General features: G+C 34.1%; 1 non-coding gene across 1 annotated transcript; it reads right to left on the reverse strand.

Annotated features, from left to right (window-relative positions):
• Positions 1-22,582: 22,582 nt before the first annotated feature.
• Positions 22,583-22,689, reverse strand: LOC139850847 (small nucleolar RNA R71). Its single transcript, XR_011760225.1, has one exon. It is a non-coding gene; the product is annotated as a small nucleolar RNA R71 (small nucleolar RNA).
• Positions 22,690-23,124: the final 435 nt, after the last annotated feature.

Raw genomic sequence — 23,124 nt, forward strand, 5'->3', positions numbered from 1 at the left:
GTTTGAATGATTGGTGGTTCCGGAGGAAAATTTAATGGTTCAGGATCTACGAATCGTTCCTGAATATTCTCCGGATTCTCAATTGTGAGGTCGGGTTCAAAAAATGGATTATCGGAAATTTGAACTAGAGTAATTGGTCGACTGGATGAGGATTCTAAAGAAAAATCAACGGCTGTAATATTTGCTAAATGTCTTGATCTAGTTACAGGTGGTGAACGTACAAAAGGTGGTGAACGTCTTACTCGGTGCATTCACTGAATATCCTATTAGTTTTTAAAAGGAAAGAAAAATTATAATAAGTTATCCAATCAATAGACTTTTCTGATTTTGCCCACGTTTCGAATAGCCAAAAGATGCAGCAGAGGGGCATGATTCGTTTGGTCTCAATATAATTGAGGACTGTTTGGCTCCAATAACCCGGTCCACGTACAAATCCAACTATTACTACGAACCAGAAAATTTTGATGTCTATCAATTTAATCACTTAAAATAAATTTTCGTAATTTTAAGAAATTTAGATAAGAAGTAGAATAAAAATCTATGTCCTAAAACTAGAATAGAGAGAAATAAGAAAGAAAAAGAGCGCGTCGAAAAAGGTCGAAAAAGAAAAATGGTTGAAAAATAAAAGGTGACGGAAAAATAAAAGAAACTTATAAAACTTAAAAACACTTGACTAACCTAACCTTATTGCTACAATTAACTTAAAATTATAATCGCAAATTGAGATTACTAATTGGAATGATAATTGATACATAGGTAAAAGTCGTCTAAAAATATTAAAGCTTACAGGAAAAACTAAATCCCAAATGGAAATAACTTAAAAAGAAACTAAAACTTAAAAAGGTGTCGAAAAATTCTAAAGCACTTAAATCTTAGTCTAAAGAAAAATCACTTAAGGAATTCTACGGCAAAGCCTAAAAATATAGAAGTAAAAATAACTATGGCAAAAACTAAGTTTAAAACTAAATATGAGCTAAAAATACAAATATTACGCTAAAACGATTAAAAAGGGACAAAATATAAAAATATACAAAAAGTTGTAAAAAGTACAATTTTTATAAAAAATATTATTTTTATATTAATTATTTATTAAAACTATTAATTTTACAATTTAATTAAACTAATTAAACAAAATAATAATGAAAACTAAAATAAATAATTAATTAAAACCTAATTAGGGTTTTATAATAATAATTATAATAATTACCCGTAATTAATGCTTGATTAGGGTTCTGTGTACCCGTGTCAGAGTGGCTCCGCGAGTTGCGGTATTTCAAGCAGCAAACCTCCACGAGTCGCGGGGTTCAGAATTCAACTCAGGTACAGTTTTGAATTTTACGCGTTTTTTATTTTTTTTTATTTTCTGTTTTATATTTTATGTTTATATCAAGATATTATAATAAAAACTTATATTTAAAAACTTAAATAAAAATAGAACTACTTTATAAATTTAAAAATATCTTAAAAATAGATTTATATATATTAAATTTTTTTTTTGGTTTTTTTTATTTATAAAATATATTTATAAAATAAATTAAATAAAACTTATATTTTTACAAACTAAAGAAACTTTATAAAACTTAAATATTTATCAAACTCCTAAAAATATTTATATTTTTGTTTTTCTTTTAAAATTTTAGAATATTTAAACGTATTTTTACAAAAGCGTATTTTTTTTATAAAAGAAAACTTAAAAATAAAAATCTTTTTTTTATATATATATAGCGTTGCGCTTCCGGCTTTTAAGCAAGAAATTGAAGTCCCCGGCAGCGGCGCCAAAAATACTTGATGTTTTAGCAGAGGTATACGAAATACTATTAAATTTTACAAGAAAATACTATTAAATACGATACAATTTTACACAAGATATTTATTTATTTAGAGAATGGATATACTTAAACCTTGCTACAACACTTATAGGCAGTGTACCTAATCGTACAGTAGTGTAGTTTTTAGTAAGTCCGGTTCGTTCCACAGGGAAAATCTTTAAACAAAGTTTAACGCTATATTAGTTTACTTTTATAAAAATACAAATATATATATAAGTAATATTATTATTATAAAGGGGGGTTTTTACCGTTTAATGACCGGTTTGTCGATTTTAAAACTTTAGTCGCAGTTAAAACCAAATGTAAAATATTAAAAATAAATACAAGACTTAATTTAAAGCGTAAAGTAAATAACGATAATGAAATTGCAATAAATAAAAGTGCGATAAAATAAAATTGCGATAATTAAAAAGTACGATAATTAAAAGTGCAATTAAATAACAATAAATAAAAATGCGATAATTAGAAGTGCAATTAAATATAAAATAAAGGAAATTAAATATGAAATAAAAGAATTATGCTTATTTAAACTTCCATAATCATGATGTTTGACGTATTGATTTTTAGTTTATTCCCATGGGTTAATTGTCCTTTGTCTTGGATTATTTAATATGTGCGTCTGGTTTTTGTCCATAACAGTCCATCAGTCATAAATATAAAGTGCGAGTGTCCTCGTCAAATTATCCTTATACCCGAAGTTAAATATTCCAACTAATTGGGAACTTAAACTGTAACAAGATTTTAATACTTTGTTTAATAATTACACCAGGATGTCGACTGAGTGTAACCCAAGGTTTTAATATTTTGTTATCAATTATACCAAGTGTCCTTGTACATAATTTCACCCCTGTTTTAATTATTCTAGTGGCTATTAATCCATTCCCGTGTCCGGTTAAATGAACGATTATTTGTACAAATAAATACCCTGCCCATCGTGTCCGATCGAGTGTAAATGGTAATTTATAGGGACGCCAAATTGTAAATCTTTATATTAACATTAACAAACTATCATTTAGTTAAACAAATATAAAGCCCATTAATAGCCCATAGTCTAATTTCCACAAGTGTCGTTCTTTTGTCCAAACCCCAATTATGGTATAAAGCCCAATTACCCAATTTTAGTAATTAGCCCAACATCATGATTACTTCGTTTTAAATAAGCATAATAATAACTTAGCTACGAGACATTAAATTAAAAAGGTTGAACATAACTTACAATGATTAAAAATAGCGTAGCGTTACACGGACAGAATTTCGACTTACACCCTTACAACATTTTGCTAACATACCCTTATTATTAGGATTTAAAATGAAAATTAAAATTAAAATATAAATTATATATATATATTTACGTATATATTGAGAGAGAGAGATATATGATATCAAAAATGATCAGAATTCGGTTGGCTTTATAGGGACTTTCAGAATTTGGGACTCCGCGACTCGCGGCCCTTTTTGCCTTCAAACTCCGCGAGTCGCGGAGTTTGCTTTTACAGCTCACACAAGTTTGGCTCTTTGTTTACCGACGGTTTTAAATATTTATATAATATATAAATAATTATAACAATTATTTAAATATTATATTATATTTATGTGCATAGTTGACTTGTAATTTTTAGTCCGTTGCGTCGAGCGTTGAGAGTTGACTCTGGTCCCGGTTCCGGATTTTCGAATGTCCTTGCGTACAATTTAATATCTTGTACTTTGCGTTTTGAATCTTGTACTCTTGTAATTTCGAGACGTTTCTTATCAATAATTGGAACCTCTTTGATTGTATTTTGTACTTTTGAGCTTTTTTGGTCGTTTGCGTCTTCAATTCGTCGAATCTGTCTTTTGTCTTCACCTTTTATTATTTAAACGAATATCCTTTTAAATAGAACAATTGCAATTAAAAGCTTGTCTTTCTTGAGGAATAATGCTATGAAACATATGTTCGTTTTTAGCATTATCAATACACTTGATTTATTATGAAACTCAATTCATTTAATTGAAACAGATATTGTAGTTAACGATGATTAGGTTGTTAACGAATGATGTACATCATAGCATATTAATAATATGAATTTAACCGAGTAGTATCTACCCTTTTTCAATTCATACTCAATAGCTTAGTACGAAAGATTCATTATAGTTTCAGAATTCATATATATAAAATATATATATAAATTCTTCTGAAAGAATGAGTTATTACTTCATAACTCGTTAATACAATATATTCGTTGTTGATCAGTGATGATGTCCACGACGATTCTTGAACTGGCAGAGCTTATGATGCTATAGGTGCTGCTACTGCTGATGATACTGACAACACTAACAGTGCTGGTGATGCTGACGATATTGTTGGCACCGGTGATACTGCCGGTGACTGCTGATGATGCTTGTATAACAAGTCTAGCTTATAAATCGTGCACCATTCTTGTCAGGGTTTTGATTCTTCTCTTTATCATCTATGTCCACTTATCTGATTTATGGTTAAGGCGGAAATAGATAATCTCTGAGACTTTAGAGATTACATAATCACCGCAGAATGTTTCTCCGATGAAGTTATGAATCAATACTTCATCGTTTGTTATTGTTGGTACTCCTTGGTATCTATGATGCGTGCGATGTTGATATCCGAGGTACAGATTGTGATGTTGAGGCGTGTGATGCGGATGTGATTGTTGATGGTGATAATGATATTGTTGGTGTTGATGATGGTGATACCGTTGATGCCGGTGATGCTGCTGGTGCTTAGGATATTGAGGCTTGCGATGTTGATGTTACTGGCGGTACTGGTTATACTGCTGGTGCTGCTGATGGTGTTTGTAATCCTTGCACCAGGTGTTCCAAAGCCACTACTCGAGCACGAAGCTCGTTAATTTCTGCTAGTACACCGGGATGATTGGCGGTTGGAACGAGTGGATGAATAAGATTCGTAATATGGGATAGTATATAATCGTGACGAGATACTCTAGCAATGAGTGAGAAAATGGTGTCTCAAACAGGTTCACCTGTAAGTGCTTCAGGTTCATCACCAAGAGGGCAATGTGGTGGATGGAAGGGATCGCCTTCTTCTTGTCTCCAATGATTGAGTAGACAACGAACCCATCCCCAATTCATCCAGAATAGATGATGGGAAATTGGTTGATCCATTCCGGTCACGCTGCTTTCGGAGCTCGAGTGGAAATCCATATCGGCATAGCTGTCGAAATCTGAGGAATTCGAACTGGTTGAGGGATCCATCTCGTATGATCTGGGAGAGAATTTTTGGTATGAAATAGATTATAAGAGTTAGATTTGGTATTCTTTAATACATAATTTACATATGTATATATAATACCAAAATTCCATAAATTACGGAGAATCTTTGAAAAGATGTCAGTCAAAGTTCCCAGTAATAGATGTGCTAAGATAAGAATTCGTCTATACACTATTATGCAATAAATGCAGGAAAACTCGTCTAGACTTAAGTAATTTCCTAAGGATGGTAAGTAGAAGATTTCCGACTAGAAATGATAAGCAAAACTTTTAACATGCAGACACGGTCGAAGTCCAGACTCACTAATGCATCTTAACAACTATCAGTTAGACACACTAATGCAAGAACTAGTTCGCTAAGACCACCGCTCTGATACCAACTTTAACGCCCCGTCCTAATCCATCCGGATGAAGTCCATATTGATTATAAACGATTCATAATAGTTGATTACATCGCGAGGTACTTGACCTCTAAATGATACATTTTACAAACATTGCATTCGTTCTTAAAAGACAATCTTTCATTTCATCGAAAGTTGACAGGTATGCATACCATTTCATAATATCCAACTATAAATGACCTAATCCGTCATTTACTTAATAATAATCTCTAATGAACTTCAACGACTCGAATGCAACGTCTTTTGAAATATGTCATGAATGACTCCAAGTAATATCTATAAAATGAGCAAATGCACAGCGGAAGGTTTCTTTCATACCTGAGAATAAACATGCTTTAAAATGTCAACCAAAAGGTTGGTGAGTTCTTTAGTTTAACATAAATAATCATTTCATAATTTTAATAGACCACAAGATTTCATACTTCCATTTCTCATAATCATACGTCCCATGCATAGAGACAAAAATATCATTCATATGGATTGAACACCTGGTAACCGACATTCACAATATGTATATAAGAATATCCCCATCATTCCGGGATCCTCCTTCGGACATGATATAAATTTCGAAGCACTAAAGCATCCGGTACTTTGGATGGGGCTTGTTGGGCCCGATAGATCTATCTTTAGGATTCGCGTCAATTAGGGTGTCTGTTCCCTAATTCTTAGATTACCAGACTTAATAAAAAGGGGCATATTCAGTTTCGATCATTCAACCATAGAACGTAATTTCGATTACTTGTGTCTATTTCGTAAAACAGTTATAAAAACAGCGCATGTATTCTCAGTCCCAAAAATATATATTGCAAAAGTATTTAAAAAGGGAATAATGAAACTCACCATACTGTATTTTGTAGTAAAAATACATATAACAGCACTGAACAAGCATAGGGTTGGCCTCAGATTCACGAACCTATATCAATTGTATATCTATTAAAACATATAATGGAAATCACATAATTTCCTTTATTAATTATATATTATTTATGTGTTTGTAGTTTATATAATGTATATTAAATTCCATTTAAAAATATATACTTATATTATATCTTAAAGTATATGTTATATATATTTATTGTATATATATTTAAAATGATTAAAATATATACATTTAGTTATATTAATATATCCATGTATATATTTAGTATTATATTAAAAATATCAAATTTGTTGTATGTCGGTATTTATATAAGAAATGTTAATATGTCTTGTATATAGTTATATAGATTATTAATATAGTTGTGGTATATATAATAAGTAGGTTTTATGTACCAAATATCTATTTGTCAAAAATGATAGTTTTGATATTAATGATTTTACTAATAATAGTCTACTAATAATAACTTTATTAATGATGATAATACTAATAATAAGAATGATAATGATAATAATGATAGTACATATGTTAATAATGATTCTAATAATACTAATAAGTACCTAATGATACTAATACTAATATTAATAACAATAATAATAGTTTGTGTTATTTTGATAATAATAACAATCTTAATCATTACAATAGTAATAATACATATATTATTAATAATAATAATAATGATAAAAATTATAATTTTAGTAACAATAACATTAATAATAATAATAATAATTTTGGTAATGAAATATACCTTCCAAAGCTTTTCAAAAAAAATATGTCCCGAACAGGGTTCGAACCCGAGACCTCTCGCTCACCCGCAAACACGCTTAACCATTCTACCATTCTTGTTTTTCTGATTATACTACAACCCAAATATATATATCTAGTACTTGTTTCAACTAGTTCATCATCTTCTTCACCATAATTAAAATCAAACAGAGGCAATTTAACAACAATAAACGAAAGGGATTTGAACTTAGGATTTATAAACAATCATGAAACAAAAAAAAAAGTGTTCTTGTAATTAAGAAAATTCAAAAAAAACTGAAAACGAGCCTACTGCTGAAGCTCGTAGCTTCCAAAAAAAAAATGTTTTCAGTTTTGAGTTTGTTTTGGACAATCTTTACAACATGAAATATGTTTCAAATCATTCCTAAAAACTATTGGAATCGTCAATTGAACTTAAAACATCAAAATAAGCTCTAATTTCTCGATGAACAAATTAGTTAACTTTTGACAAAATAACTTTGACTCGCAAATTCGAATTCGTTATTAAGAATTGGAACTTGAGATTTTACAGAAAGTTTAAGTAAATGATTCCTAATAACTCTGCATTTTTAGTTTTTGAAATTTGTTTCGAGTTCAAGTTTTTGTATATCACTGTCAAGAACCCATGAACTCAAAAGTTGATTTTTAGATTAAGACTGTTATAGATTATGATTACAACATGAATTGTGTTGCAAATCATCCCTATAATCTTTATGGATCATCAAATTAACTGGAAACATCAAAACAAATTCGAATTTGATTCAAGAACACTCAGTTTACTTTTAAAACCAAAACTTTGACTCCAAAATTAGAATTCGATAGAAAGAATTGAGGATTGAAAACTTACAGATAGTTTAGATAGACGATTCCTAACAAGACTCTATTATTACATTTTGGAAATTTGTTCGAATTTGAAATATGGTAAAAATTACCAAGAACATAGGTGTCGAGCTTATTTTGTGATTTTTGGTTTGTAATTCAATCCTTAACTTCAGTAGTTCATTTATAATGTAAAAATCTTTGTTTTTTTGAAGTTGACAGATAACAAAATGCAAACATAAAACAAAAATTTTAAAGCTTGATCGTGATATGTAACAAACTGGGAATCTATTTGTACTTATTATTTTTTTTTATATAATTATTATAAATATAAATATAATAATAATGGTACTTTAAATATAAAAATAATAATAATATAAATAACAAAAATAATGTTTTTTATTAATCATAATAACCTTAATGATAATTATAACAAGTTTGTATCTTGAAAAATAACAATACTTATAATTATTTTAGTAATTTTAATAATAATAATAATGATATTAATAATATTAATATTGTTAGAAATACTAATATTAATATAACATATTATGCGTATTAAATTTAATATTACTGTTACTAATATTATTATTAGTATTAATATTAATAATGAAATTAATGATCTTAATATAGCACTTATATTCAAATTTGTAATTACCTTTACTATACTAATATTACAATTTATTATTAATTAGATAATTTTTAACATATCTTCTATATTTAATAATTATACATTTTTATATAGTACAATATACATAAACACGTTTTAAATACACGTTGCAAGTTATTTATATATCTAACAACCAATATTCCAACTTAAGTTATTTAAACAAAGACATTTTAATAACAAGTTCTATTATAACGAAAAACGTTTTCGCACTTTTGAAAATAGATCAATCAAGTATTATGAAATTCAATTCTCCATTAGCTTCTGTCTGACACTAGATAAGTGATTCTTTGTTCTCATTTGAAAATCACTTTACCATTTATTCCGAATACCGTTAAAAAGAAACGATTTCTCAAATTAACGTGGGCCTAGTAACAGAGACTCGTAATCATAATTCAATGTATCTGATAATTCAATCATATGATATTATCTTTTAATTCCATCAATAACTATATTGAACAAATATCGTAACAAACACGTTTATGTAAAGTATTATACATCTAATACCTTAACATTTTCAATTAATAAGTATATATTATATATACATATCTATATACACATAAATGTTCGTGAATTGTCAGACATGGTCAAAGGGTAATTGATTACATGAATATAGATTTCAAAACTTTCGAGACTCAACATTACAGATTTTGCTTATCGTGTCGGAAACATATAAAGATTAAAGTTTAAATTTGATCGGAAATTCCCGGGTCATCACATCACGAACGTTAAAACTTGTAAAAACTATACGATGACATATATATGGTTATATATATAGTTAACATGATTTTATTATAAGTATGTATCTCATTAGGTATTTTAACAATGAGTTATATACATAAAAATGAGACTATTAATTTAAGAAACTCGAAAACGATATATATAACGATTATCGTTATAACAACGTCTTACTAGGTACATATGAATCATATTAAGATATTGATACACTTGGTTAATTATGTTAAATGATAAGTAAATATATTATTAAGTGTATTAACAATGAAATACATATGTAAAAACAAGACTACTAACTTAATGATTTTTAAACGAGACATATATGTAACGATTATCGTTGTAAAGACATTTAATGTATATATATCATATTAAGAGATATTCATACATGATAATATCATGATAATATAATAATTTAAAATCTCATTTGATATTATAAACATTGGGTTAACAACATTTAACAAGATCGATAACCTAAAGGTTTCAAAACAACACTTACATGTAACGACTAACGATGACTTAACGACTCAGTTAAAATGTATATACATGTAGTGTTTTAATATGTATTTATACACTTTTGAAAGACTTCAATACACTTATCAAAATACTTCTACTTAACAAAAATTCTTACAATTACATCCTCGTTCAGTTTCATCAACAATTATACTCGTATGCACCCGTATTCGTACTCATACAATACACAACTTTTAGATGTATGTACTATTGGTATATACACTCCAATGATCAGCTCTTAGCAGCCCATGTGACTCACCTAACACATGTGGGAACCATTATTTGGCAACTAGCATGAAATATCTCATAAAATTACAAAAATATGAGTAATCATTCATGACTTATTTACATGAAAACAAAATTACAACTCTCCCCCACTTAGAATCGATCACGTCCTCGTGATCCTCGTCACTTAAACAAACGGACCACACTCCACGGTCCTCTACATAAGTCCCAATCCGACTTTTCTAGTCAACTCTTCCCAAGGAATCACCTTTAACAACTAAAATCGTCTCCCGCGATTTATCAAACCCACTATCCAAGCACTAAAACCATGCTCACTCCCTATCATCGGGAAAACTCAACCAATCTCGGGCCGAGATATCAATCCCCTAGCGTATCCTTACCGAGTACAATGCTAAAAGTAACCAAGTCAACCTAAGGTCAACAACACGAAACGATGGAGACCGAACCAAACGAATCCTTACGGATAACACCAATCACTAAACATCCCTTGTAGTGTGCAAATACGACCTATACGCAACTACCGTAACATCATAACAAACGGTTAAAGCCGATAGCGCCCAAAACGACTATGGCAATGCTAATCCAAAGGTGTACCAAAATCGACAATTCGTCACACCTGTAACAACATGTGAGCGAAGCACGGCTATCGCATCACTAATCCTACAATATGGTTCTCACGACCCCACCATCGGTGTATAAATCAACCGATAGTTCACACAACATGGTCCTTACGACCCCACCATTGGTGCATAAAACAACCAATAGATCAAACCAAACGGTCTATACGACCCCACCATCGGCGTATAAAACAACCGATAGATCACAACTCAACATGGCCGAAACAACCCGAGCCTGAACACATATGGAGGATGGTCAAAACAACCCGAACCTCAGTGAATTCGCACAACCCGAAATTCACCTACCCAATCCATATATCTCACAACGAAATGACCGCACAACCCGAGTCATCGTGAATACGCACAACCCGATATTCACCACCAACGCCACATAGTATAACCGAGGATGGCCGTACAACCCGAGCCTTAGTGAATCCGAACTACCCGACATTCACTACCTCAAACTATGAGTCCAACCAACAGGGACAATCGTACTACCCGAAATATTGTGAATACGAACAACCCGATATTCACGTCCCACAACACAACTTAGGAATGGTACTCGCATTTCCCACCGGTACTCGCATTTCCCGATAATGTTACAGCATACCGACATAACACTACTCCCTTGATGAAGTCAGCGGACCCGAAGATCATGCTTCACCAATCAACAACCATGATGAAGTCAGCGGACCCGAAGATCATGCTTCACCAATCAACAACCATGATGAAGTCAGCGGACCCTAAAGGTCATGCTTCACCAATCTCAATACAGGATGAAGTCAGCGGACTCCGAAAGTCATGCTTCACCGATATAACACCTCGCTCATGATGAAGTCAGCGGACCCCGAAAGTCATGCTCCACCAATCACGTACTACCATGATGAAGTTAGCGAACCCCGAAGGTCATGCTTCATCAATCAACGCCCTTTTGGCCTCGAACAACGAGTAGCGTAACATCGCGCTCTGCTACGCCATAGTGAATCCTAACGGATACCACTAACCATTCACACACTCGAGCAAGAACCACCTATATCAAACATAGGCACAAAACAATAATTCTCTAGAAGAGAATCCGACACACACCTCCTTTAACCAAAGGATTTCACCTTGCTCACCAAACACGTCCATTATCTCTCAACGAGATTTACCACATTACCACCTTGGTGATAATTCTAATCCAAACCATAAGTACAATTTATCCGAAATTGTAATCTACCACAAATCGACGAAAACCAGGTCTCGACAACATTTTCCGGATCTACCAAAAACATCATCCGGAATCTCACACTAAAACTTCCTCGTGCGGGAGTGTAACTCCCCCACTTGGAACTACATCACATAACTGCATCTCTTACAACCGTACCATGCTACCAAAGGTAGACTTTACCAACAATTGGGCTCTCACGACCCATCACCACATCTTGCTCCAACCGAGAGCACACGAAGGATTTAAATCAATCCTCAAACACTTCGAACGAAAAGTGTACTACAATTACACAAACCACACCCTCGCAATCATCCAATTGCTCTAGTTTGTCAATTTCCACCTAGTCACTCATGTACCTAAGTGTTTCACTTCGGTACCCTAAGTACAATGTAACCGCAACACAATCGGAGTTGAACACCACGCTAGTAGGTATAAAAGAGGCACCTAATGTCGCGTCATATAAACTCCATTACCAACATACATCGAGATTCAAAACACTCGATTTCAAGGGTTCCAACCACCCGACGAACCTCATAGTTCATCAACTTCCACAAACAAGCGAACACGCTCTTAACAATCGAACACCAAAACCCATCTCCATGGCTTGGTAGAAACATTTCGCAAATACTAAGGAATGCTTGGTTACACCAAGTCTTACGCCCTTCGTCCAAAAAAAACAATCATTACCATAGGGTACTTCAATTAGGAACGTCACCGTTAACAATAACATGCACAACACAATGCAATAACAAATCCGAACTTAAACGCCACATAAATAAATATTCAAATGACATATTTATTAAAATCAAACGTACCTCAACGTCTCCTTGCGGCATTCGCCGCCAACTCGGGACAATCCGGCTTGCGATGCCCCTCCTTATGACAATAGTAGCACATCCCGTCATCACTTCTCGGCATTGTGCACTCCCACAACTTGTGGCCCATAATACCACAATTGAAACATCTAGGTGCACGAGAATCCACCGTGCCTTTTCCCACATTACCCGTACTCGCACTTGCACCCTTATTTTTCTTACCCGGGGCACCGTACGAATCAACCCTCCTCTTACTTGAAGGTTCACACATCTTTGATCGCGTATACGACTCGAAACCTCTAGCCAAGTTGAATAATTCCGCAAACGATTTCGCTTGACCCCGACTAATTTTACTTTTCAAGTCATCATTCATGGTCCGATAGAAATCCCCCATTAACAAACGATCATTCCCCAAATACTCCGGGCAAAAACGAGCCTTCGCCATAAAGGTTGTCTTGAGAGTATTCAAATCCATAGATCCTTGCCGCAAATTTCTCAACTCATTACGCAATTCCCACAAATCGGCCGAAGTCCGAAACTCCTCGAAGAATTCCTCCTTAAACTCGTTCCACGATAAGACCATAAACGTTTCACCACCGACAAGATCGATCTTACCATCCAACCAATCCCTTGCCCTGCCCCGCAACAGACTAGTAGCGAGTCTCGTCTTTTTCTCGGGAGGGCAATCAATAGTACGAAAACACCCTTCGACATCCGAAATCCAAGTTGTGCTTACCAAAGGATCCGGTTTCCCGTCATACATCGGGGGTTTAGTCCTCATGAAGCTCTTAAAACAACGCTCCATTTCACTACTACCCCGAAATTCGGAATACTTCCTATCCATTTCTTCTCGAAACGCACTCATTTGCTCCGCAACGGCGACCGCAACTCTAGAGTTAAACTCCTCTTCATTTGTCTCGATCTCATTTCGCGTCGTCATTCTAAAGAATGCAAAACGATTAGTCCACGAATGTATCAAACAACACGCATAACACCGCCCCATCTTGCTCAACACTCGTCGTACATCACTTGTTAAACACGATTTGCACCCGTAATAAGGTTTGCAAGTCCTTATTACGCACACACATCGTATCCCCTCGTTAGTACAACGACCATCTTGCTCGATGATATTCGCAACGCAACATAAACATAAACATAACACAATCGTATATTAATAATATCCACGTATTAATATACACGTTAGTCCACCTATCAATTAAGGCAATAACCAAATTCCCATTCCGACCCGTAATCCTACAAGTCCCGCAACAAATAAGCACACACAAAAGTCTAAGTCTAGGCACCTATCTCAAGTCACCTAAATCCCTTAGACCATGCTCTGATACCACTTGTAACGACCCAACCCGTTAACCTTCCGAAAACGTGCCACAAAAAAAATTTCTGAAACAGTTGATCTGGACGGCGTCCAGCTCTTAAGACTGGGACGGCGTCCAGACATCTGGGACGGCGTCCAGATGTACTAAAACATTCTGATCAGTTTTTCGAACTCACGCGGGTGAAAACCCGCTTCCCGACACTTTTAAACCAAAACACTTTCACAATATATTACAATAGTTTAAACTAAGAGTTTTTCACAATAAAAACCGAGTTTTACGACACCGGGCCCACATCGACCCAAAATACCATATGTGACTATTTCGACCCATTAGTTTATACAAAAACATAGACCGAGCATGGGATTGGGGACACACTACCCAATCCTAATCAAATCCAAAAGCAACTCTTCTAAAGCAACTACGCAAGTCCACTAGTCCCCGCGCTTACCCGAGCCACCGCATCCGTGCAATCTATAAAAATATAAACAACGAGAGGGTAAGCTAACGCTTAGTGATTGATAATATACTACATACATATATATGTATAAAATAGACATGCCACACAAATATCAAATACCGCATACCAAAGCATCCAAGTATAAGGCAAGCTAAGCTAAGCATACCGTAGTCACTAAGCAACAAGCTATAGGTACATCAACAAATATAAGTTCACCAACGGCGATGTGAACAACGCCAAAAAGCTACACCCGGAGGGTTAGCTACATCACGACAATAAAACAATATATATATATATATATATATATATATATATATATATATATATATATATATATATATATATATATATATATATATATATAAACGAATAAGATTAACCCCTTAACCCATTACCGAATACCAAACACCACAATGAAGATTGGCCGAACAACCCGAGCCTTAGTGAATTCGCACAACCCGAGATTCACTACCTCATCACAAGATGACCGAACAACCCGAGTCATCATGAATCCGCACTACCCGAGATTCACTTCTCAACATCAAACCCACGGTCACGGGATTATAAAATCCACCACATCGGGGTTATCCACATCACAACAATATCAACCCTTCGCCTTTGGGGTTATAACATCCAAATCACAACCACGTGTGATAACGTACACACAACGTGTACCTCGCCAAAGGTAAACAACCAAAACGCACAACCGTGCCAATTGGACCTATACACAAGTCCATCAAATCCACCTATATGTGAAGTGAGCTCTATAACCGAGAACCACTTCACCCGACCTGCACCCATCCTACACATACATATGCACATAGGATATTAACACTCACCTAGTCGTCTTGATGAATGCTTCTAAGTAAACCGCAATGCGCCAAATGGAAAGTACCTATTCCATTATCACAACCACAACAACACAATTAGGGTTGACTTACAAACCAACCCAATTGACACCTAGTGCAAATTCGACCCATTTGCACTTCCAAGCACGAAACGCTCCCAAACTAACCAATAATCACCAACACGAGTGAAAATGGTCCTAACACGCCAATTAAACCCGAACACAAGTGTTAAACACGTGTCATACCCATTTTGACACCAAAACCCTAATTTTGACCCATTTCAAAATTAGTTAGCCAAACTCACCCAAAAGAGTTTCAACACTTCCATAATCACTAAACCTAGTGATTAAACTCAAGATCAAACCCTAATCAAGGCTAAAACGTCAACCAACCCAAAACCCGCCAAGTGACAAGATTAACAAGTCACCATGAACCTACTTCATCATCTAAAAGGGTTTCACAACAATCTAGCTCAAAACCCTAACTTGAACATCAAATCTAACAAATGAAATTCGGAGTTTGAGCTTACCAATACCACCACAACGTAGCTAGGAGCGAGATGAACAACTTTAGAACCCGAGCTTTTGCGAGAATCTGACTCCTTCTTCTCCAAATCCACCTCTCTCTCTCTAGAACTTCTCCTCTCTCTCTAAATAATGTTGGGAGTGTTTGTGAAGATGAAATATGATCCACAAATGACCAAGGAACCAGCCTTGAAGGCTCCAAACTGGCATCCAAGTGATTTTACCATTTTACCCCTTTTAAAATAATTAAAACAGCTGGCCCGACAGACCGTTTGGACGGCGTCCCAAACTTTGGACGGCGTCCCACCTTTTGTTGCTGGACGGCGTCCCCCCTACCGGGACGGCGTCCCACCTTTTGTTGCTGGACGGCGTCCCTCCTATCTGGATGGCGTCCTTACCTACTGCAAAATCAGAAACAAAAAACAGGGTGTTACAGGAAACAGTTGGGATCGACATCTACCGTTAGCAGAATTTTCTTACAACAACAGCTACCATTCAAGCATTGAGATGGCGCCGTTTGAAGCACTTTATGGTAGAAAGTGCAGGTTTCCGATTTGTTGGAGTGAAGTGGGGGATAGACAGATTACGGGTCCGAAGATAATACAAGAAACTACCGAGAAGATCATCCAAATTCAACAACGGTTGAAAACCGCCCAAAGTCGACAAAAGAGCTACGCTGACATTAAAAGAAAAGATATAGAATTTGAAATTGGAGAGATGGTCATGCTTAAAGTTGCACCTTGGAAAGGTGTTGTTCGATTTGGTAAACGAGGGAAATTAAATCCAAGGTATATTGGACCATTCAAGATTATTGATCGTGTCGGACCAGTAGCTTACCGACTTGAGTTACCTCAACAACTCGCGGCTGTACATAACACTTTCCACGTCTCGAATTTGAAGAAATGTTTTGCTAAAGAAGATCTCACTATTCCGTTAGATGAAATCCAAATCAAAGAAAAACTTCAATTTATCGAAGAACCCGTCTAAATAATGGATCGTGAGGTTAAAAGACTTAAGCAAAACAAGATACCAATTGTTAAGGTTAGATGGAATGCTCGTAGAGGACCCGAGTTCACCTGGGAACGAGAAGATCAGATGAAGAAGAAATACCCGCATTTATTTCCAGAAGATACGTTAACACCTCCAACTGCTTAAAATTTCGGGACGAAATTTATTTAACGGGTAGGTACTGTAGTGACCCGAACATTTCCATGTTTATATATATATTAAATTAAATTGTTATTTAAATGATTAAGTGTTTCCAACATGTTAAGCAATCAAACTTGTTAAGACTTGATTAATTGAAATAGGTTACATATAGACAATTGACCACCCAAGTTGACCGGTGATTCACGAACGTTAAAACTTGTAAAAACTATAAGATGACATATATATGGTTATATATATAGTTAACATGATTTTATTATAAGTATGTATCTCATTAGGTATTTTAACAATGAGTTATATACATAAAAATGAGACTATTAATTTAAGAAACTCGAAAACGATATATATAATGATTATCGTTATAACAACGTCTTACTAGGTACATATGAATCATATTAAGATATTGATACACTTGGTTAATTATGTTAAATGATAAGTAAATATATTATTAAGTGTATTAACAATGAAATACATATGTAAAAACAAGACTACTAACTTAATGATTTTTAAACGAGACATATATGTAACGATTATCGTTGTAAAGACATTTAATGTATATATATCATATTAAGAGATATTCATACATGATAATATCATGATAATATAATAATTTAAAATCTCATTTGATATTATAAACATTGGGTTAACAATATTTAACAAGATCGATAACCTAAAGGTTTCAAAACAACACTTACATGTAACGACTAACGATGACTTAACGACTCAGTTAAAATGTATATACATGTAGTGTTTTAATATGTATTTATACACTTTTGAAAGACTTCAATACACTTATCAAAATACTTCTACTTAACAAAAATTCTTACAATTACATCCTCGTTCAGTTTCATCAACAATTCTACTCGTATGCACCCGTATTCGTACTCGTACAATACACAGCTTTTAGATGTATGTACTATTGGTATATACACTCCAATGATCAGCTCTTAGCAGCCCATGTGAGTCACCTAACACATGTGGGAACCATCATTTGGCAACTAGCATGAAATATCTCATAAAATTACAAAAATATGAGTAATCATTCATGACTTATTTACATGAAAACAAAATTACATATCCTTTATATCTAATCCATACACCAACGACCAAAAACACCTACAAACACTTTCATTCTTCAATTTTCTTCATCTAATTGATCTCTCTCAAGTTCTATCTTCAAGTTCTAAGTGTTCTTCATAAATTCTACAAGTTCTAGTTACATAAAATCAAGAATACTTTCAAGTTTGCTAGCTCACTTCCAATCTTGTAAGGTGATCATCCAACCTCAAGAAATCTTTGTTTCTTACAGTAGGTTATCATTCTAATATACGGTAATAATCATACTCAAACTTTGGTTCAATTTCTATAACTATAACAATCTTATTTCAAGTGATGATCTTACTTGAACATGTTTTCGTGTCATGATTCTGCTTCAAGAAATTCGAGCCATCCAAGGATCCGTTAAATCTAGATCCATTTTTCTCTTTTACAGTAGGTTTATCCAAGGAACTTAAGGTAGTAATGATGTTCATAACATCATTCGGTTCATACATATAAAGCTATCTTATTCGAAGGTTTAAACTTGTAATCACTAGAACATAGTTTAGTTAATTCTAAACTTGTTTGCAAACAAAAGTTAATCCTTCTAACTTGACTTTTAAAATCAACTAAACACATGTTCTATATCTATATGATATGCTAACTTAATGATTTAAAACCTGGAAACACGAAAAACACCGTAAAACCGGATTTACGCCGTCGTAGTAACACCGCGGGATGTTTTGGGTTACTTAATTAAAAACTATGATAAACTTTGATTTAAAAGCTGTTATTCTGAGAAAATGATTTTTATTATGAACATGAAACTATATCCAAAAATTATGGTTAAACTCAAAGTGGAAGTATGTTTTCTAAAATGGTCATCTAGACGTCGTTCTTTCGACTGAAATGACTACCTTTACAAAAATGACTTGTAACTTATTTTTTTGACTATAAACCTATACTTTTTCTATTTAGATTCATAAAATACAGTTCAATATGAAACCATAGCAATTTGATTCACTCAAAACGGATTTAAAATGAAGAAGTTATGGGTAAAACAAGATTGGATAATTTTTCTCATTTTAGCTACGTGAAAATTGGTAACAAATCTATTCCAACCATAACTTAATCAACTTGTATTGTATATTATGTAATCTTGAGATACCATAGACACGTATACAATGTTTCAACCTATCATGTTGACACATCTATATATATTTCGGAACAACCATAGACACTCTATATGTGAATGTTGGAGTTAGCTATACAGGGTTGAGGTTGATTCCAAAATATATATAGTTTGAGTTGTGATCAATACTGAGATACGTATACACTGGGTCGTGGATTGATTCAAGATAATATTTATCAATTTATTTCTATACATCTAACTGTGGACAACTAGTTGTAGGTTACTAACGAGGACAGCTGACTTAATAAACTTAAAACATCAAAATATATTAAAAGTGTTGTAAATATATTTTGAACATACTTTGATATATATGTATATATTGTTATAGGTTCATGAATCGACCAGTGGCTAAGTCTTACTTCCCGACGAAGTAAAAATCTGTGAAAGTGAGTTATAGTCCCACTTTTAAAATCTAATATTTTTGGGATGAGAATACATGCAGGTTTTATAAATGATTTACAAAATAGACACAAGTACGTGAAACTACATTCTATTGTTGAATTATCGAAATCGAATATGCCCTTTTTTATTAAGTCTGGTAATCTAAGAATTAGGGAACAGACACCCTAATTGACGCGAATCCTAAAGATAGATCTATTGGGCCTAACAAACCCCATCCAAAGTACCGGATGCTTTAGTACATCGAAATTTATATCATATCCGAAGGGTGTCCCGGAATGATGGGGATATTCTTATATATGCATCTTGTTAATGTCGATTCCCAGGTGTTCACCATTTGAATAATTTTTATCTCTATGTATGGGATGTATATTGAAATATGAAATCTTTTGGTCTATTGTTACGATTTGATATATATAGGTTAAACCTATAACTCACCAACATTTTTTGTTGACGTTTAAAGCATGTTTATTCTCAGGTGAATATTAAGAGCTTCCGATGTCGCATACTTAAATAAGGACGAGATTTGGAGTCCATGCTTGTATGATATTGTGTAAAAACTGCATTCAAGAAACTTATTTTGTTGTAACATATTTGTATTGTAAACCATTATGTAATGGTCGTGTGTAAACAAGATATTTTAGATTATCATTATTTGATAATCTACGTAAAGCTTTTTAAACCTTTATTGATGAAATAAAGGTTATGGTTTGTTTTAAAATGAATGCAGTCTTTGAAAAACGTCTCATATAGAGGTCAAAACCTCGCAACGAAATCAATTAATATGGAACATTTTTAATCAAAAAGAACGGGACATTTCAGCCATGATGTGTGGGTAATTGCTTGATTGTTTACCATGATTTAATAATGTTAGTTAGGGATGATTATCATTTCGTACTCACTTTCTATGATATTAAACCTCGTAATTATTGTCCTTCCACTAATAAACGTGATTAAAACCTTTTATAAAGTCAACAATTATAAGGTAATTAATTATATGTGTTTATACATTGGTCAAGGTATGAACCCATTGGAAATACTACAAAGTATATGGGGAATTACCGTAGGACCAGATCAAGACATTGGTCAAGAGTATAAGACTTGAGGAAATACTGTTGCAACAGTAGAGTATAGTGTTGATGTACTATAGGACCACTTGAGCATGGTCAAGATTAGAAGCTATGGAACCACTATAAGTCTAGTACATGGTGGATAACTAAGGGATTTATTGGGTAGATTTAAGTAAGGGTTGGTTTAAGTCATAAATGGGAGTTTAACGCACTACAATACAAACTAAGCTTATAAATCTTTAAGGATGACTAAGAACTATCAGATGTTCTAATTTGTCTACAAACCCTTAGATTTTACCAAACCATTGACAGAAAAGAATTCGAAACACAATCATAACCACTCACTTGGCTGATGCACTAAGGTGTTAAGAAAGGTTGAATATCCTATAAGTATATGACTATGCTACTTTATTCGTGCGCCCAAGGTATGTACTGCATCCAAGATGGGCCGCTTATATTCTTAAACTGGATAAAGCATCGGGAGTTTAGCATAGCCCATCCGATCAGAATCTTCAAAGCCTAGTTCCTCGTGACATGCTAATCGGGAAATCGCTTATTAGGGAAGCTAGTGTTCACACTAAGGTATATCTATCCAATGAGTGTCTCGCAATCACCCCGACACTACGTTATCTTAAATCATGGTGAACCACGTCTTCTCTGTCCTTAGCTGCTGCATGCTAGCTAGCTTATTTTAATTATATTACTTTAATATCTTAATTACAATTATAAATCAAATCAACCCAATTATAGACTTTACACAATTTGATATTCCGGATAAAGTTGTGTCTAGAATAAATCGGTTTGACTTGGTTGTTGGATTTTCCGAACAGTCGCCAATTTATTGGGACCACAAGGATCCTACCTCTCCACACAAGGTGTACCTGGCCACTAGTCTTGGATATTAAATTATGTACAAACCCATGTTAATTACTAAATTATCTAGATAAGCTCCGTTTCAAATTCGACTGCTCAAGGAACGACCCTAGGTCATATTTGCCCTTGCTAACCCATAGGAAGGAATAGGTTTAGGCCCAACATATATAAATTAAACAATCAGCTTCTGTTGATATCATGAATTGACCTTTTGTGACCTAACGACACCACATAAATAAACCGTCTGATTCAGGTATATCATAAGAGTAGTTAATTTTTGGCGCTGCTGCCGGGGAACGGTAGTATGATTTGGAGCCTGTTTAGATTAGTTAGTTTTTAAGATACCCTTTTGACTGAGACTAGCTTTATCAGAAGTTACTAGTTTACTGTAGTTAGATAGTATTAGCTTAATTAAAAAGTTTAAAATGGACTTCTTTATTAGTGAACCTTTAGGATGGTTTAACCTACTTAGACCGCTAAGAATTCTTCTGACACATCCTTTCTTCTATCCGATATCATACGTTGTACCCATCCCATGAGATCCACACTTACCTGCCGATAGTTAGACGATGAACTCACGCATCACTCTTACTAACATCACCAAACCCTCGTTAGAAGGATGATGAGGACCGATACTCTATCCAGAGGTTAACGGAGCGTCTTTTGTGCTTCAGCATAGCATCATACAACTCATTCAGAATCAATGTCTATTCCATGGCTTACCAATTGACGATCCCAACTCTCACTTAGATAGATTCCTCTCCTTATCCAACTCATATAAGCAAAACGGGGTTGAACAAGATGTAGTTCATCTATATCTGTTCCCTATTCCTTAACTCATCATGCAAAAGCCTGGTTCGAGGGGTTAGAACCCAACTCTATCACCTCATGTGAGGAAATGGCAACAACTTCCTTAATCAAATACTTTCCCCCATCAAAACAAATCAGACTTAGGAATGATATCGTAAACTTTCAAAAAGTATGCGATGAATCACTCTACGCTGCATGGGAAAGATTCAAACACTTTCTTCGAAGATGCCCGAATCACTGTCTTGAGAGCTCTGATCAGATTTTGACCTTCTACAAAGGTCTGAATCAGGACAACAAGTCTACACTTGATGTTGTTTCTCAAGGAAACTTCATGAACTTTACTGCTGACGAGGCCTGGAGATTGATCTAGGAGATGACTATGCACCATCACGATTGGAACACGGAAGAGCACATTTCATCAGCAACATTGCTTTCTGCCTCCGATCCTATCAAAACCATAAAATATCTCTCCAAACAAATAGAAACCCTCACCAAAGAAGTCAGAGAGCTAAAGAAACTCCCGCAACATGTGTCTCAAGTGCAATTATGCCAGAATTCTACTGATCCACATTCGGCCAACGTATAAGAGGACTCTATTGTCTACTTCGATAAGATCCTAGCTCATCTGCACAACCCACCCACTAAACTTACTACCTCACCAGAGACAAGTCCAGACGA

The sequence above is a fragment of the Rutidosis leptorrhynchoides genome, chromosome 5, assembly GCF_046630445.1.
Source record: "Rutidosis leptorrhynchoides isolate AG116_Rl617_1_P2 chromosome 5, CSIRO_AGI_Rlap_v1, whole genome shotgun sequence".
In the NCBI taxonomy this organism is placed as follows: Eukaryota; Viridiplantae; Streptophyta; class Magnoliopsida; order Asterales; family Asteraceae; genus Rutidosis; species Rutidosis leptorrhynchoides.